This window comes from Calliphora vicina, chromosome 2 (assembly GCF_958450345.1).
Source record: "Calliphora vicina chromosome 2, idCalVici1.1, whole genome shotgun sequence".
NCBI lineage: Eukaryota > Metazoa > Arthropoda > Insecta > Diptera > Calliphoridae > Calliphora > Calliphora vicina.
The window spans coordinates 14158850-14175235 of NC_088781.1; positions in this window are offsets into that span (position 1 = coordinate 14158850).

Sequence of the window (16386 nt, forward strand, 5' to 3'; positions counted from 1 at the left end):
TTTTTCGGTGCAAATGTATCGAATTTCGTTTTCGGTGCCGATTACGGTGTATGCGGAAACGTAGCTTTATCAGACTTAAAGTTTAATGTTTTCTTTCGATTTTAAAATATTCTCTTACATAAATTAAATAAAACAATTCAATATACGAAAAATAAAACAAAAAAATAAAAATCCCCAAAAAGATTCCAAAAATCCCCAAAACATACAATATTTCTCCAACTGTTCCCCATATCCCTAAATCCAATTATTTATCCCCATTTACAAAATAAAATCCCCAATTTGGGGAAAATCCCCTAATCTGACAACACTGGTCGCGACGTTTGTTGCCAAAAACCTTGCAAAGTCTTACATGTAAATCAATGTACATATTTTGAGTTTTTATATAAGTAATTGAATTTTTGTCTGAAAAATGAGTGGTCACTGATCGAGCTCCTTTTCTTGATTAAACGCTTATTGACCAAGTTATTAGCGATTTTAGATATTTTGAGTTTTTATATAAAAAATCGAATTTTGGTCAGAAATATGAGTGATCACAAATCGAGCTCCTTTTCTTTATTAAACGCTTATTGGCCAAGTTATTAGCAAATTTAGATATTTTGAGTTTTTATATAAAAAATCGATTTTTGGTCTGAAATATGATTGATCACAGACCGATGTATTTTGCAGATGTATTTAATAAGTGGGCGTATTAGTGGACGTGGACAATTTTTATTTATGTAAAATTTTTCCGGACTATGTATTGCGAACATTACAAAAAAATTAGTTAAATCGGTCCAGGCGTCCTGCGATTTTAGATATATCGAAAAAAATTTGCGTGATCAATTTTTCTTTCAGTAAAAACTTAAATTAATTTACTATGATCATTTAAACAAAAAATTAGCCAAATCTATGTAGCCGTTTCCGATTTTAGATAAATCGAAAAAAGTGGCGTGGTCAATTTTTCATTTAAAAAAAAAATAAAAAAAAATCGGTCCGGCCGTTTTCTACTGATGCAATTACCAACGAACGACATTTTATTTTTATTTATATACAAGATAGATGATAGAAGATAGATAGATTTGTCTTTAATTTTTAAAAAATTATCGCAAAAGAATTTTTTGATGAAAAAAAACGGGTTAAAATATATTTTTCCCGATTTTTACCCATTTTAGGTCCAAATTGAAATATCTATCATTAGATACCCATATTGTCTATATTAATGACTTAGTAATCCAGATATAGATCAAAAAATTGTCGACCGATATTGTCCACCGAGCCGGAAGAATTCCCGATATATTGATGTATGAATAACTAGGGTTGCCCTTAATAAACGAAAGTTGGATTTTGGCCATTCTCACCCCCCAGTTTGGTGAACATTAGTAAAAAAATCATCCTAAAAAATTTTAGGTAAATCGGTTGGGGTTAAGACGTGCCCAAGCCCTCTGAAGTTTTGAGATGCATTTACAAGGGGAAAAAAGGCATTTTTTTCAGTTTTTGTAAAAATTTTGCCATTAAAAAAAACTTTTCCAATTTAATTTAAAAGAATATAAATGTGTACGCAATTGTCGTTCTAATGAGACATAAAAAACAGAAATTGGTCAAAAAATGTTAAAGTTATTAAAAAATCGCCAGGCCATTAACGTGTCTCAGGACACTAGAACATTGTACACATATTGTCCATATTTTAATTTAAAATTTTACAGGAGTGACAAAAAATATTCAAACTTTTTTCGCGTAAATATTTTTGAATTCTGTAAACGCAATTGTCGTTCTAATGAGACATAAAAAAACAAAAATTGGTCAAAAAATGTTAAAGTTATTAAAAATTCGCAACGTGTCTCAGGCCACTAGAACAAGAAATGTAGGAACAAAATTAACATGTTTTGATAAATATTAAAATAAAAGCTCATTTTTACTTAAAATATATCCATATTTACTTGTATATGAGTTTTTGTCTTCGTAGGATACCGTTAAACTAAATTCGAAATATTGAAAAATTTGACTTTTGACCTTCACGATTAACGTTTTCCGATTTTAGTAAAAGTTTCAGAGTATATTTAGAATTATCTGGACTATAATATTCTGAATAAGTTTTGCTTAAAATTCATAAGAGTAAGGAAATAGAGCTCATTCGCCAAAAAATTGCCAAATAATTGGATTTTCTCGAAAATTTCAAAATTTAAATCGCAGGTACGGAAAAACTATAAGAGATATATTCATAATTTTTTCACATTTTTATTCCCTATTATATTCTTAATAACTCTCAATGAGATGATCAAAAAATTCTGAAATTTGTTTAACAAAATTTTTAAAAATTTGAAAATGGAGTTTTGAAACTGCCGTTAAAAAAATTTTATTTTTTTGTTCATACCTAAGAATAAGTTAACGGTATCCTACGAAGACAAAAACTCATATACAAGTAAATATAAACATATTTTAAGTAAAAATGAGCTTTTATTTTAATATTTGTCAAAACATGTTAATTTTGTTGCTACATTTCTTGTTCTAGTGGACTGACTTTACCATTTTGTGCCCAATTTCTGTTTTTTATGTCTCATTAGAACGACAATTGCGTTTACAGAATTCAAAAATATTTACGCGAAAACAGTTTGAATGTTTTTTGTCACTCCTGTAAAATTTTAAATTAAAATATGGACAATATGTGTACAATATATGTATAATTATGTATTTACATTACTCATACGTCTAGTAAGAACTATTAACAAATTATGCATCTCTATCATACGTCAGTGTATAGTTTACACTTTATAAATTATACTTCATGTACATACATATTAAACAACTATATAATCATTGGCCTAAATATCCCTTAAAAAAGACATCTAAGAGAAAATTAAAAATATTTGCAATAAAATGCACACAATTTCTGATTATTTGCCGTTTTACTAATAAACAAAAAACTAGTGTAGTGTAATTTAAGAAAAGCAAACAAACAAAATAATAAAAAAAAACATTATTTTGTAGGGATTAAAAATCTTTATTTTTGTATTTGCCATTCCATAAAAATCTGTGATGCATAAAGCTCAAGAAATCAGTGGAAAATTAACAATTTGAAAAAAGGATACAATATTAAAAAAAATAACAGTGAAGAGTAAAGAGAAAAACAAAAGTTTGTACGGAAAGAATCTGCAAAAAAGGAAACAAATTATTACGAAATGTAATGGAACAAAATATTTGTGTTTTTTTTATGTAAAAAAAGTAGTGGAGTGAAGTACAATTATCTTGATTGCTTAACTAACTATTTTTTGTTTTAATTTGAAATTGTTCTCAATTTTGTTCATTTCCATAATAAAAAAATAGTGGAAGATCAAACTTTACAAAAACTAAAAAATCCGATATACAGGATGTTAAAGATTACCACTAATATTTAAGACCAAATCAAGTATATGGGGCATTTCATGTCAAGTGAACCAATTTTTGAAATCGATGTCTTCCGATCGGAATGCACCAAGGTTAGTTCTATTGGATAGTAACTCAGACACAATTTTTCAACAAGATCGGTCGAGAACGCTCTGAGTTAGAGGGGTTCAAAAATTGTATGTCTTGAGTTACAAAATATTTATTTTGATAGATATCCCACTCACATCCTACTAAGCGACCCAAAGGGTCTTCAAGGAAAATATCTCAGCTTTTGGTTGAGCTAAAAAAATTTAAAAAAGATTCCATTTTGAAAAAAAAGTCAAAAAAGTTTTTGATTTCGGAAAAAAAATATTAAAATTTTTTTTATATTTTTTTTCGAAAGACTGTTTGGGACACATTTAGCTAAGAACAATAGGTAATAAGTTACATGGATAAGAAAAAAACCCTTTTTGGCCAAAATGTCAAAACTCAAAGAGTTCTCGACCGATCTTGTTGAAAAATTGTGTCAGAGCTACTATCCAATAGAATTAACATTGCTGCAAATTTCATCGCGATCGGAAGACATCGATTTCAAAAGTTCGTTCACTTACATGACGGAGAACAATTTTATGCCTTGAGAACATCGAAAATCCAAAAAGTGCCATCCTTTTGTACACATTCGATTATTAGAAGATTTCAGTCCCAACCATAAACATTTATAAGCAGTAGGTTGTTAACTTAGCAAAATTACGTAGCTGACCATCATAAATCATTAATGATAGAAAAGCATTAATTTACTGCGAGGCAAAAAGTTTATTGTCTTTTTTTTTTTTGGGGGAAATGAAAAAAATATGTTTGCCAAAAATTAAAATCATTTCTAACCATTTTTCCCTCTATACTTACTTAACATAAATAAAAGTACCCCTTATATAAAAAAAATTAGCCTGTAGCCTTTAACTATACGCATCCCTGCTTTTTAGAATATGATCTTGGCATTATTACTTGAGAAATTAATTTAGTTTTTTTTTATATTTTTTGGTAATTTGCGTGGACGTTTTTTAGACCAAACAAATTATATAAGCGATGTTTTGAATTTAGTGCATTCATTATTGCACCCTATATAGAGTAATAAAGATTTAGTCAGGAATATTGAAATCAGCTGAATAGATTATTCGAACTTTGTAAAAAAAGAAGATTAAGAAATCTTGGTATTGATAATTAAGAAAGCAAGATATTCATATTTTATATAAATTCCTATATTAGGGACAAAATTTCGTTATTTATTTATCTATCAACTAGCGGATAAAATTAATACAATAGCGGAGTTCACTATTAAGTGCGAATGTTCTATCGTAATCCAATAACAAAATACTAGGGTATTCAATTATTCGGGTTTCTGGTTTAATCGGTTAATCGAGCAAATAATTAATCGGGGCTTAGATTTATTCGGTTAATAATCGGTTAATTTAAAATTATTCGATTAACCGAATAATTTATATTTTAATTTTAAATTGAAAATACAACCATGAATTTTGTGTACAAAAACATTCAACCAAAAAATAATAGAAAATATGGTATTTGAGATCCTTTTTGTATACACATGTGAGTTTTATAGAATTTTAGTGAGATTTTCTGAAATAATCTTTTAAAAAAAGAATATAATTTAAATGTTTTCCTTTAGATTTAATAAAACTTGACTTGGAAAAACTATCTCGCTGATTGTAGATGTTGGTGAAATAGAAAGCATGATAAAGAAAATCCAATATATCAGTTCTTTTTTTTAGTTTTTTCTAAGCATATAAAATCCTTCGTTATACCATTGGAGTCCTTTTTGGATTGTTTTAGATTTTGAATACTTTTCATAGTTTCGTTAAGTTCTGATAAAAGACTTATTTCAAAAAAAAGTTTTGTCTATACATGTAAATACAAACAAAGTTTGAAATACATGTAAATTAAATATGTCAGTTGTTATACTCACTAAACAAAATATGTACATATGTAATTTTAATTTGAAATTTGTATTTGAATTGAAACGGAAAAATAAATACAAAAATGTGTTAAAGTGCAACAAAAAGAAAGGAATTTCGGTTAATCGGTTAATCGACACAAATTAATCGGTTTATTTGTTATTTGAAAATCGGCAATTTTAAATTATTCGAACAGTTAACCGTCCAAAATTAATCGGTTAATCGATTGAATACCCTACAAAATACACACTAAAACCTTTACAATTTTGCTTTTACACTTTCTCAACATCGCATAACCATCAAACACTGAACTCCGCTAATTTGTTTATTTGATAAAAAAAGGAACTTTTGTTTCGAATTACACCCAGAGAAAAAATATTATAACAATATTATAGTCACAGTAATTATTTTTATGATTGTGGTAACCATAATATGGCAATTAATATGGCAACCATTTTTATGATGAATCATTATATCATAATATGTTGTTCTCAGAGAGCAACATAATATGGTAAGTCCTTTATGTTAAAGTTATAATATTTTTTCTCTAGTTGTCACAATCATATACATGTTTACTGTAACCATATATATATATGGTTGATACAATCATGTGAATCGTAAATTAACCATATTATGGTTACCACAATCATGTAAATAGTTACTGTGACCATAATATTGTAAAAAAAGCAAGGCAAATTAGCTTAAAAAAATTCCCGTTTTGATAAATTTTTCGTCCCTCTGCACGGTGGTAAATTCCGGCCAAAAATGTTTTTTCTTTGTTTTTTTAATTTTTATAAAATTTTGATGGTAAATTTTTCTTAACACTTCAGAATATACAGTATCATTATTATTTTGGCTATAAAGTAACTATATGGTTATTTATAGTGCTGTAAAGTCAATGGTTTTTTCTTGTCATTTTAAATTAAAATTTTTAATATTAGAAAAATGTGATTTTTTACTTTTGAATCGAAGTAGCCTGTGCTTTTTTCTTTAAAGTTTTTTTTTTCAAATTAGCATATGTTTTTATAAAAGAGTTAGCAGTTAACCATTCCACGTAGTTATTAAGGAGTTTTTGCGTGATCTTTTTATATAAAAGTGAAGTGATTAGGAACTAGTTTTAAATCTATAGAAACTAAATTCAAAAAAAGTTTGAAAGGCCAGAACAAATTAAAAGGGGCTATTAGAGGTTAAATGAAAATTACATCTATTACTGTAAAGTATCAGGAGTAAGTACTGTAAATTTCAGCTGCAATTATCTGCCATTTCAATAACCAGAACGATTTCAGTGCCTACATATTTTACACATTTTTATACCCTTCACCTTCGTGAAAAGGGTATATATGTATGTATAAGTTTGCAATTCCGTTTGTAATTTCTACATTTTTCATTTCCGACCCTATAAAGTATATTTATTCTGGATCCTTATAGATATCGGAGTCGATTAAGCCATGTCCGTCTGTCTGTCTCTCTGTCCGTCTATCTGCTGAAATCAATTTTCTGAATACCCCAGATATCTTCGGGATCCAAATCTTCAATAATTCTGTCAGACATGCTTTCGAGAAGTTTGCTAATTAAAATCAGCAAAATCGGTCCATATATAACAGAGATATGAGCAAAAAACCGGGACAACCTTAATTTTTTACCAATTTTTGATCTATATCTGGATTACTAAGTCATTAATATAGACATTATGGATATCTAATGATAGATATTTCAAAGTTCATTGCAACGATGTAGATAAGGCTATAATAGTAAGTTGGACCTACAATGGGTCAAAATCGGGTAAAATATTTTTTAACCCGAATTTTTTTGTCATAAATTTTTTTTCCAAAAAAAAAAAAAAATTGGAAAAAACTTTTTTTAAAAAAAAATTAAAAAACAGCTTCAAAAAAAAAAAATTTTGAAAAAAAATTTAAATATTGTTTACCTAAAAATTATTTTAAAGTATAATTTGGTGAAGGGTATATAAGATTCGGCACAGCCGAATATAGCTCTCTTACTTGTTTTTTCTATTTTTTGGTCAATTTCAAATATTATGTATGTTTGAGAGTTATTTCCGTCTATGCTGATTTGGCCAAACCATGTATTTGTATGCCGAAATTTTTTCAATGGATCATTTATGTTATTTTTAATTATAAACCTAATTGAAGCCATTTACAAAAATTACATACTTTTTTCGATACTTTTATAACGTCAATGTTTATTTGGCTAACTCCTGTATGCAATTTCTAATATTTTTTGCGATGTATCAAGTGTATTTTTCTTAAATGTACACCAAATTTCAGGCATATACATGAATAACCTAATTGTTTCGATACTTTTAAAACGTCCATGATTGTTTGGCCAAACTGTATATGTAATCCGAAATTTGAATGACCAATTTTTTTTTCGATCACATATTTTGTTCTCTATTTTTGGACTAAATTTCAGCCACTTAATTAATTGAAAATTAATTATTTGAAAAGATAGAAGGTTTTGCATTCGGAAAAAATTAATTGTAGATGATAGAGAAATAACAAAAACGCAAATAAAACAGTAAAAAAATATGTTTGTAATGAAATTCACACCATAGATGAGGACTGTTCTACTGAGTATTTTACCATCAAAAAGTCATTTTTATGAAAATCAAAGAGAGGGTTTTGAAAATAGGCCCTCGATATGCTTTTTCACAAAATTAAAAAAAACAAGTAAGAAAGTATGGTCGGTCAAGCCCGACCATATAATACCCGACACTAAATAAAAGAGCAAAAACATTTTTCTTTTAAAATTTCAATAATTTATATTTTTGAGTGATTTTCGGAAGTGGGGGTTATATGGGGGCTATGACCAATTATGGATCGATCTCCTTGAAATTAGGTTGTGTGATTTATGTCTATATGAAAGTTTACTATGTTGAATTTTGTGTGTATAGCAACATTTTTAAGCGATTTATGCACGTTAAATTGATTTTCGGAAGCGGGTCTATATGGGAGCTATGACTAATTATGGACCGATCGTAACAATATTTGGTGACATGAATTTTGTGTATATAAAACTTATTTGGAGTGGAATTTGTGAAGATACATATATAAATTAAACATTTATGACCGATTAAGTCCAATTTCGTGAGGACATTTGTATGGGGGCTAGGTGAAATAATGGACTGATTTCAGCCAGGCTTGGTCCTTGAGCCGAAAAAATAATATCATAATATTAATAGGCAAGTCGATTTCTTTAGACCCCTTTTACGCTCACATTATACATTTAATTTGGGCAAAAAATATACCATTTTAAAGGGATTTATTCACAGATGTGCAGAATATATATTTTATTGAAATCGGTTCAGTTTATTAGGAGTTATAAGCGTTTAAATATGTTACTAACACATATGCAAAAACGTGTACATGTAAACCTTAAGCTAAAAAGTAAACAAAGCAATTCGTGTGTTTGTCCAATTTGTTGTTGTAAATAAATAAGAGAAACAATTAAACCGTATTGATTTCGCTGTTTTAAGTGAGAGTTGTTATAGAAAACAAAGAAGAAGACTTTAGTAATTTAAATTCGCTTTAATAAATATATTTTGAAAATTAGTTTTATAAACCTTTGACAAATTTAAAAAACTGTTTATGCATATGGGGGTAAATATGTAATTGTAGATAAGTAAATAGTTATTTTATAATATAATTGTGACGATTTTCAACGGTTTATCACTGGAAAAAATGTTGAGTCGCCTCCCATACAAAGTACATACATAGTTATTTCTAAATATTTTGTGAACTACAATTGCAAGATTCTTCAAACTTAGTCCAAATGTCTCTTTTATAAATTTTCATAGTTTCGCTGAAATTATTCGGGATTGGAATAGTAGGCGTGGCACACCCTATATAAAGTATATAATTACTTTCGAATATCTGTAGAACTATAATTGTTAAAGTGTTTAAACTTTTAGCGAATTAATTTCTTATTACTGTGCGGAGTTTAGCTGAATATAGACGGAATTAGATTAGATGGCATAGCACTCAAAATGGGAGAGGTCGGAAAAGGATGTGAGTCACCTCCCATAGAAAGTAATAATTGCAAGGTTTTTCAAACTTTGTCCGCATAGCTATCTTACCATTTTACACAGATTGGCTGAAAATGGTCGGGATTACATTAGTGGTTAGGAGCAAAGTAACTAATTAATTTTGAATATCTGGAGAACTATAATTCTAAAAGAAGTTAAACTCTTTATTACCATTCTAAGGAGGTTAGCTAAAAACGAATTTATTCCTGATCCCTGTTCGAAGTTTAGCTAAGCATGATCGGCTTAGTAGGAATGACCCCTCCCTTATAAAGGAAAGTTAATGTAAAGCTTGATATTTACATAAAAGGTTTAAAAATAGGTGGGATCAGAGCAGTGGAGTGGTATCTCCCATACAAAATTAGTTAGTTATTTTCGAATATCAAGTGAACTGTAATTGATAGATTCTCAAATTTCAATTCATATTTTTTTAATTTTACTAGGGTAGGGGTAGCGAAGTGCACCGGGTTATGCTAGTGTACTAAATTTCATCGAAATATCTTTAAAATTGCGACCTGTACTCTGCGCACAAGGTTTACATGGACAGCCAGCCAGACAGCCGACCAGACGGACGGGCGGACATCGTTTAATCGACTCAGAAAGTGATTCTAAGTCGACCGGTATACTTTAAGGTGGGTGTTAGACTAATATTTTTGGGCGTTACAAACATCTGCACAAACGCATTATACCCTCCCCACTATGGTGGTGTAGGGTATAAATATATATTTTACTGACTCACTATCATTAAGGAGCGTGAAGAAAATTAAAATTTGTTGGAAAAGTTGGATTTTTTTAAACTTAAACGACCGCAACACAGCCATTTTTCAACCGATTTGAAAGGTAAAAACTACTTTTAAATATAAACAACATACTTATGAAGTTTTTAAGTTGCGACTTTAAGAATATCGTTATTTAATTTTTTTAGCTAATAAAAAATAGTACTAAACGAGAAAAACTAAAAGTATTTCAGAACTCTATTCCAATAAAACCACAGTAATTATTTTAAAAATAGAAAATTTATATTAAAATTTCATAAATTGTAAAAGTAGCATGTCCTATTAACCCTTTTGAACAGTCCTTATTTATTTGGCATCCTTTTTTTTATTTATTCTCACATCAAGTGTGTTTTTGTTTGGGCCTTAAATGAAGTCAAGTGTTTGGAATTCCTTTTCTCATTATTTTACGCGAAGAGACAAAGAAAGAAAGAAAATGCAAAAAACTAAAAAACTTTAATGTTTTTTTTTTGTTGTATTTAGTGCAGTAGTGAACTGAAACTGAACTCATTTATTCATCTATATAAAATCATGTTTTTCTTTAGCAAACTTTTGTGTTGTCTTTTCAAACATCGTCATTGTCGTCGTCATCGTAGTCATCATCATTTCTTCTAAATATCTGTCCGTCCAATTGATGTCATTTTTTTTTCATTTCTTTTTTGGTTGATCTTTGTGTTGTTTTTCTCTATATGTATTTAGTTCTTGTAACAAGGGTCTTTTGTAATTTCTTAATGCTTCGTAAGCATTTCATTTTCTTTTCATCAAGGTTGCGTTTTTAATTATTTTTTCTACACTTCTTTTCATGTTCTTTTAGGTTTTTGTTGGTGCCAAAAGATGCTGCTTGGAAATGCGAGTATAGAATAGTTAGATTTTTCTTTTAGGTTTTTTTTTTTACTTATTAGAGAGGGATTTAAAGGAATGCTTTGCTGGAATAGGTTTTAGTTTAATAAAAATCGCTAAAATTTACTACATTTCTTGCTTGATAAATTACAATAAACATTAAAACTGGACTGCGTAGAACCACTAAGATTCGGTTTTTGCAAATTCGAAAGTTTGAGGTCATAAAAGGGAAATTCCAAATTCCAATGATTTTACTATTTTACACTTCTGGCCTTACTACTATTCATCTCGTGTGATATTTTTTCGTTAGTTTCATATTTTATGCGAAACATCTTCAATTTCGTGTTGATATTTTGTTGTTGTCTTGCCATGAAGATGATGAGATTTTTTTTTCACGCACTAAAGAAAACTGACTATACAACAATTTGTTCAGCTATATTACTAACGAATACAAACAAAAAAAACACAAATTTCTACTAAAATGCATAAAAAAAACTAACAACAAAAAACTGAGAAAATTCAAAAAAAGAAAACTAACACTAAGACTATGAATATATAATTTGCCATAAAAAAACCGAGCCAGAGATAGAAAAAAATTAAAAAAAAAACTGAAACCATAATGATTACAACTCGAAAGGGTTCAAGTATGATGCAGCAGTAGTTACGACTAGAATGTGGCGAGAAAATAGAGGGGAAAAAAATCAACCACAACCTTTAACTGGCAGAGCACAAAACAGCTCAATGTTTATGGGAGGGATTATTAAGTAGTAAGAAGTAAAAAAAAAAATAAAACAGACTGAAAGGAACCAAAAAAAAAAAACACATAGAAGAAAAGAATCAGTTTACTTTCAAAATTAGTCAAAAGAAAAACAGTTAATAGAGGTTAAAAACTAATTGTATGTTTTAGATAAAATGTTGATTTAATTTTTCTTTTTTTTTCTAAAAAAAAGAAAGAGGGAAAAATTGCCACAAAACATAAAACTGGCAAACGAATGAGCATTTAACAAGTTAAGTATGCAGATTTTGTACCAGATTAAAAGTTAATAAGATTTTATTTAACCTTTAAACTAAGTATTTAAATACATGGTTGTTTTCAAGGATATTTTAAGTAATTGCTGGGGATTTTGTAAATTTTGTTTTGATATAAGTAATTTAGAAAGGGTAAGTAAATTGCTGTCATTTGTGGTGTTAAGAATATAATTTAAGGGATTTATTGATGTTATTAGAGCAAATGGCGACATTGGTTTATTGAATTTATATGTGATGTGAGTGAAATATTAATGTTCTTGAATTATTGTTAAAACAGCTTTACATGTGAAGGGTGTTTTTTAAGACCGATAGAATTTACAAAAAGTTTAGATGTCAAAAGAACTATCAAACTGCGTTTACTTTTTGAAATTTATGATCTGTATACTATTGCGAATCATAATGAATAAATTAATGCTTGAATAACGCTACCACCAAATTATCCAAATTTACTTTGAAAATCAGTTATCGATTCGCGCAATTTATAGACTACTGTTTTATTGCAAAATTGTGTTCAGCGATGCGGCTGATTTTTGGCTTAGCGGGTTTGTTAATAAACAAAATTGCCGCATGGAGTGAGACCAATTCAACAGACTCCAGGCCATCCGGAAAAATACTTTCTGGTGCAGTTTACACGCTGGTTGCATCATCGCACCTTAATTCTTCAAAAATAAAGCCGGAACTCGCATTACGGTCAATGGAGATCGTTACATGACGATGATCAATGATTTTTTAATTTGAAAAAAATTAATGACATTGTCTGGGAAAGATGTGGTTTCAACAGGATGGTGCTACGTACCATACGTCGACCGCAATCATCGATTTATTGAAATCAAAATTTGGTGATTACTTGATTTCGAGAAATGGACCTGTCAATTGGCCACCTAGGTCGTGTGATTTGACACCACTCGATTTATGCTGATAGACCAGCAACTATTGACGCCTTGGATGCCAACATTGTTTGTGTTATTCGAGACATACGGCTAACAATGCTCAAAAAGCTGGCTCAATATTGGACGTCCAGAATGCGCTTCGTCAAGAACAGTCGTGTTGTCCATATGCCCGAAATCATTTTCAAATGTTAATGATCTTTCGAAAAAAATTTTTTTTTATTAAAATTAAATTGTTTGTGTTTTTTTTTACAATTTCAAGTTCTATACGACTTAAAAAATAATCTTTGTATCTCAAATCCCAAATTTAACATTTAAATTTTTTATTTTTTTTTGAACGAAATTTTAAAAAGTTAAATTTTTTCGAGTCTAATAAATATTTAATGGTATTTCCATTTTATTTATTATCTATAATTATTAAGGTGGACCTTCAATGTATGGGAAATTTGAAAACTCATCTGTTTTAAAAACGAAGGGCAGTTTTGTGTTAGGTTAGGATAAAAAAAAATTTGTCAAAAGTTTGAGCTCGATCGGTTAATAATTGGTGTGCCACTCGATGGTTAAAATTCGTGCGAACATTTACAAGGGGAACAAATGCAATTTTTTTAATCTTTGTAAAAATGTTGCCATTAAATAATTATTTTTGCAATTTAATATAAAAGAATTAATGTAATGAGATATAAAACACAAAAATTTATTAAAAATTTTAAAGTTATTAAAAATTCCCCGGCCATTAACGTGTCTCAGAAATGTAGGAACAAAATTTACATATTTTGAGAAATATTAAAATAAAATAAAAGCTCATTTTTACTTAAAATATATCCATATTTACTTCTATATGAGTTTTTAGCTTCGTTGGATATCGTTAACCTATTCGCAAGTATGACCAAAAAAATAAAATTTTTTTAACGGCAGTTTCAAAACTCCATTTTAAAATTTTTAAAAATTTTGTTAAACTAATTTCAGAACTTTTTGATCATCTTACACCGTACGACACTCAATATTAGACACGAAGCGGATGATATACGTATGAAACAATAAATTAAATGGAGAAATACTGCGTTTTCAGTTTTTAATTTTTTAAAAGGACTTAAAATTTTCAGAGGAGTACATTTTTAAAAAAATGTTTTAAAATACTTCTGATCATCCTACTATGTCAAATTTGGTGTCAACTGATCAAGAACAGTTGTTAAATATTTCGTATTATTTTAAATTTATCCTGTAAGGATCAAAAGATGTCAAAAATGTCATTTAAAATGTTTAGCCTTTTAGATTTCCAATAATTTTTTTTTAAAAAATAGTGAGTTAAAGATCCAAATATTGAATACCACATGTCAAAATTTCATGCTTCTATCTTAACTACTTAAGTGTTAAAAAATATTTTAAATTTGAATTATTTGATTTTAATATTTCATTCGAAAAAAAAGCAACGAAGAAGTCTTTTTTATAAACAAGTAAAATGGTATAGTCGGGAAAACCCGACCTTATGATACCCTACACCGGGTATATGATTATAAAGAATTTTCTTTTGATATGAAACTTATTTGTGTTGAATCATATTTGAATACACACATTTTCGGTAGTGGGCCTTATATGGGAGATATGACTAATTATGGACACAAAATTTGGTGGGATGAATTGCGAATATATGAAACATATTTGTGTTGCATTTTGTTTGGATACTGACATATTTCAGAGATTTATGTATATTAATGACATTTTCGAGAATGTTGCTTATATGGGAGCTATGGAATATTGTTGGCCGATCGTCACGAAATTTGGTCGTGATATTTATGAGAGCTTAACTATTTTCAAATAGGCCAATTGTATGGGGGCTAGGATAAATAATGGGCTGATTCTAACCAAATTCAATAGCCTTTATCCTTGGGGCAATATAAAGGTTTGTGCCAAATTTTGTCGAATTATCTTTAAACCTGCGACCTGTAGTTTGATTACAAGGTTTACATCGCTAAGTCGACTCAGAAAGTGATCCTGAGCAGATTGGTATACTTTAAGGTGGGTGTTGGGACAATATTTTTGTATGTTGCAAACAACAGCCCTAACCCAATATACCTCCCCACTATGGTGGTGTAGTTTATAAACATGCACTTTTTTTAATAAAACTTTTTTGAATACTAATAAATATTTTTTTTATATTTTATTTTGAACTTTATATATAAAGGATGAAATTTCGACATTTAGTATAGAATATTTGGGTCTTTAACGCACTATTTTTTTAAAAGGAATTTATTGGCAATCTTAAAGGATATTAAAGGATAAACATTTTAAAGGACATTTTTGACATATTTTGATCCTTACAGTATAAAATAAAGATAATAGAAAATATTTTACAACTCTTCTTGTTCTTTTGACATACAATTTGTCATTGTTGGAATAGTAGGAGTATTTTTAAATATTTTTTGAAAAATTTACTTCTTTGAAACTTTGAAGTCCTTAAAAAAGGAAACAGGATCACGAAATGATTAGCTGTGATTATTTGTCATTATAAATCATCCCAAATAATTAATAAAACTCCATTATCAGATTTCAAAAATATTTCAAATCTTGGATTTTATAAAGTTTTAAGCTATATTTCTGAAAAGCTAACGAAATGATTAATAAATTAAAATTTTAAGAACAAAACACTCTAAAGAAGTCAAATTTATTGAAAGAAGGTATGTACATCGAATTCAACTTAACGTTTGGTAAAATCACTAAGTTTTTAATGAATCATTAATAAGATTTAGCCTAAACTTATAGAATTATGCGGAATTTAATTTTAATTTTTAATAGTTTCATTATGTGCAAAAAAGTTTTTAAGTAAACTCATTGTCCTCTATTATTTCGAATCATTGTAATTCTTAAAAATATTAATCTAAAGAGGTTTGTATTGTAAATCAGCAGTTTAAGTTTCAAATCAGACCAATAATGTGTACACAATGAATATTAAAAATGCGCAAAAACATGAGATTTATTAATTTTAGTCCCACCTTTTAAAAACCACATTTTAAAAACCGGTTAACCGAGTGATAAAAATCGGATAAACCGGTTAACCGAAAATCAACATTTTAAATTAACCGGTTCGCAAAAAACCGAGATTTCGAAGAAAAACTGGTTTTTCAGTTAACCGGTTTATAAACAATAAAAATCGGATAAACCGGTTAACCGAAAATCAACATTTTAAATTAACCGGTTCGCAAAAAACCGAGATTTCGAAGAAAAACTGGTTTTTCAGTTAACCGGTTTATAAACACTACAAATTTGATAAAATTTTTCCTTAAACCAAAATTTTCCTATTTTTTAATATTTAATTTATAATTTTTTTAAAACTTTTTATACTTTGAAATTTTAAAGTCCATTTGAAATAATATCTGGTTTCTACTTTCACGTATATACCGATTTTTCCATGTGTAGAAATTACTGTTGCACGATGTTCTATAAAAACGATTTGCAGCAAAATCAGTTTTTTTTAAATAACCTGTTTTTCATCAAAAACTCTAATTTGTACCCTT